The sequence below is a fragment of the Megalops cyprinoides genome, chromosome 18, assembly GCF_013368585.1.
Source record: "Megalops cyprinoides isolate fMegCyp1 chromosome 18, fMegCyp1.pri, whole genome shotgun sequence".
Lineage (NCBI taxonomy): Eukaryota > Metazoa > Chordata > Actinopteri > Elopiformes > Megalopidae > Megalops > Megalops cyprinoides.
In genome coordinates this window covers 3,581,644-3,585,211 of record NC_050600.1, presented here as the reverse complement: position 1 = coordinate 3,585,211, position 3,568 = coordinate 3,581,644, and the positions used below count along the sequence as shown (strand labels likewise).

General features: G+C 47.1%; 1 protein-coding gene across 1 annotated transcript in view; it reads left to right on the top strand.

The window, feature by feature from the left end:
- The window catches only part of b4galt1l (DP-Gal:betaGlcNAc beta 1,4- galactosyltransferase, polypeptide 1, like), an 18,912-nt gene extending 16,802 nt beyond the window's left edge, over nucleotides 1–2,110 (top strand). Inside the window, exon 6 of the mRNA XM_036551067.1 lies at nucleotides 1–2,110. This exon is cut by the window's left edge and continues 711 nt beyond it. The gene's annotated coding sequence lies outside the window, so the exon portion shown is untranslated.
- The last annotated feature ends 1,458 nt before the right edge of the window (nucleotides 2,111–3,568 follow it).

Sequence of the window (3,568 nt, the reverse complement as noted above, 5' to 3'; positions counted from 1 at the left end):
ATGTTTGGGGTGTGCTTTGGGGGCCCTGCTGAATTTGAGGAATGTTGTTGGTCACATACTGTGCTGACGCGGAGGGAAAGGAAGGGAAGAAGAAGTGATAAAAATGTTTAGAAAAGCAGAGCTGGAAGAGAAAAGAGCAGAAGCTGGAGTGAACAAAGCCGAAACACTATCGGGGAAATTTGATCTGCAGCGAAATGAGATTTTAGAGTTACCCATTAACAGATTTACCTGCGCTTGAGTGGTGGTTTTTTCCTCCCGCAGGGAAGCACCTGGGAGATCGACCTGGGCCTCCTCCGGGGACACCTCCCCTTGCGTTCCCAGGCTGTCCCGCCTCCTGCTCCCATTGGTCATGAGCGATCGTGGGCCGGCCTTGTTTATCCCGGCTGGGCCTGGCACCGCGGTGCGTTGCCGGAGCCCAAACACGTTCTGCCGGGTCGCAGTGTTGCGTGTCCCAGGTGAGGGGTGACTCTCCGGACCCATGCCCCGGGGTTCCACAGGCACAGAACTGCCCCAGGTCAGTTTGGATTTGGGGAGCAATTTCCCCTCATCTCTCATCAGAGGATTTTGAGGTGGCCGTTTTATTTGAGCCAGACAGCAGTGATGCGGTCGCTTTGAGATGAGTAGCTCCAGATGCAGAGATGGAGAGAGAGAGGCACAGGCCTAGGTCAAACTGAAACTCGTACTTCACCAAAAGTGCTTTCTGAGCTGTTCCACTTACTTTTATTTTATTTTTGGGTATTTCGTCATGTTTAGTTTTTTTTTTTTTTTTTTTTCCAAAGTTTGAAATTCTGAACCTACTGCAATATTGTTTTGGGGGCCATGGTGTATGGAAACAAAAGGAAGACTTGAAAGAATATGTCTGCTTGCTAAACTGCTCTGTTTTTTTTCTTGCTAGTTTTCTTTTTCCGCGCTTAGCGGCTGCTTTTGATGTTGCAGATCGTCTAAATTATGTTGCCTTTATCTGTTGTAATGAAGGTCTCTCAGCAGATGTCCTGAACGTTGGGCGAAATGCAGAAGCAGGTTTCACTTGCAGTTTGCAGTCACAGCTGGAAAAGGAGAAAAGCCATTGACTATTCTATTAGCGAAGGCCTAACGTTGGTTACCCTGCAAATGTCCAGATGTCAGCGATAACCCCCTCCCCCTGACTGCGTCTCTGATACAAAGACACGGCAGTGTTTGCTTTCCCCCCCAACGGGGCTCAAAGGATTTCCTTTCCAGGAAGATAAAATGCATTTGCTTACCTTCGCTTGGTCCCTGGCCTTTTAAAAAGTCGGCGTTTGATGTACGCTCTAATTAATACGTACAGCACTGTGCTGTGTGCTGTGCGTGTGCGAGTGTTTCCATGTGTGCACCAAACGCTGATGCAGAAAGCAGGGCCAGCGGCCCAAGTCCTCAGCTGCGTGTGTGAGTGTTTTTCCGCATGGCTGTTAGCAGTCTGAGTAGTCAAGAAGAACATTCAGGCCCTTCTTACCAACCCAGACAGAAGGGGCCATCTGTGTTCGTGTGTGTGTGTGTGTGTGTGTGAGTGAGAGAGAGAGAGAGTATAAGAGGGTTTATTGGGGGGTGATCATAAAGAGAAGCGCATGCCTCTGTGTGGTCCGCTTGTTGCACACTGACCTGGCCCAAGAGGAGAGAGCAGCCCCTGAAGCTGAGAGAGGGGAGCTGGGGTGTTGTGTGGACAGAATGGAGACCCTGCTGATACTGAATTCTCACTGGCTCCCTGAATACAAGACTGATTTCCTTTAAAAGCCTTCCTCGCTCGCTGTGTCTGTCCGTGCGTTTGGACAACGGCTTCCCGTTCGCAAAGCCGGCAAAGTTTGTCGAGTTCGTTTTAAAAGGGAGTTTAATAAACGGTGAAGCAGTGAAATTTCTGAGCTCAGATGCGAGAGGGCCCGCACTGCCGTGCCATGTTCATACCAGCTGGCAGGATTCCGAGGGGTTGAGGGGTTCTTTTACAGAAACGCGGATGCTGGTTAGCGGAGGTGGAGGTGCTGCTGTTTTAATTTGTGCTGCCATAGTGTACACTGTGCTGTGATAAAGCGGCACTGTGGCCATCTTTGGGTGTTCTTTAAGAAAAATATTCTGGGTTTCTCTGGGAGATTTTTTTCCACATGCCTTTGATGTATGTCTTGTTTCTGTTTGATATATTGTTAAATAAATCATTTTCAATTAATTAAATTAAAAGTGTTTTTTTTTCCATTTCATTTGGGTTAAATTGAAGCAGTGCCTTTTTTTTTTTTTGTTGTTTTTTTTAGGAATTTGTTGTTTATGTTCATGCCCGTTCAGGTGCTTATTTAGAAATATGCAAATGAAGCTCTCACATTCCTGTGCTGACACTGACAATCTGATCCCTTTCAACTGATGAGAACAGGGCTGGATTAGGCTGGAATCCCTGTCCTGCAAAGCATGTGGAGAGCTGACAGCAAAACTAAGAAGTGACATGCTGTCCCACAGCATGTGATGACTCAGCAGTTTGCAAGGTTATATAAACCCAGGTTTTTTTTTTTTTTTTACTTTTATACCTTTTTCTTCTGAATTAGAATAAGGAAGTTGCAGAAAAAAAAAAACCCTTAACGTGTCCCAAGGCAAAACGAAAGATCACATGATAGCTGTGTGTGTGTGTGTGTGGGGGCGGGGGAAGCCAATTTCCTGACCTTCAAGTGAGGCATCTCTGTGAGCCTGAGGATCAGAGGGGAAGGGGGCATGGGTATATACTGTTTGGAGTTCAGTGGAGTCCCTCTGCTGTGATCCAAAATGGCTGCCTCTGTGACCCCCCCCATCCCCCCCCCGGCCCTGCGCAGTGGGCAAGAGCAGACTCCCTCTGTACGTGGTTAATGTTCAAACTGACCCCCTGCACGGGACGTTGCTTCACCTCCTCACGCGTTTACAGTGGGCTAAGTGTATCCCAGGCAACCGGGCAGGAGGAGGCAGTAACTCTGTGCTCCTGTGACGGAGAACCGGGGAACTGTTCTCTCGTGTCTCACAGAGAACGCTTCAACGCGTGCAAACGCTTCTCACCTTTCACCAGAACACACACACTGCTGCCGACCAGGTGAGTGAAGACTTCTTGGTTCTTATGTCAGTCTTACACAGAGCTTACAGTAAGGGTATACATATAAAAATTATACCATATTTATATGTGACTGTATCCATGCGGTGTATGTTGCTGTACATCGGCCATTCAGTTTGGCCTTTACTGTCTGAATGCAGATGTTCACCCACTGTTGCTAAAACGTGTAAGAGGAACAGTGTTATCAGCCAAAAGGAGAGACAAATATTTCAGTACCAGACCACACAACCAAACAATACTGCCTGTTACCCTGAGACCTAGCAATGATTAATAGACTTGTGACAGTTCTTGTATATACTGTGCATGAAGCTTGTTGCTTTTTCAGTCATGAGGTGTTAAACACAAGTTTTGAATACTGCATGTTTAGTTGATCTTAAACGGAACTAAAGGCTGACAGCAGTCCCAGACTTGGAGGATAGCAGCGAGATGTGTTTAACTCTCACACCACCAAGTTTCAGCCTCATTGTTAAACTTTGTTACTTTGTCCTTTGGTTCTGT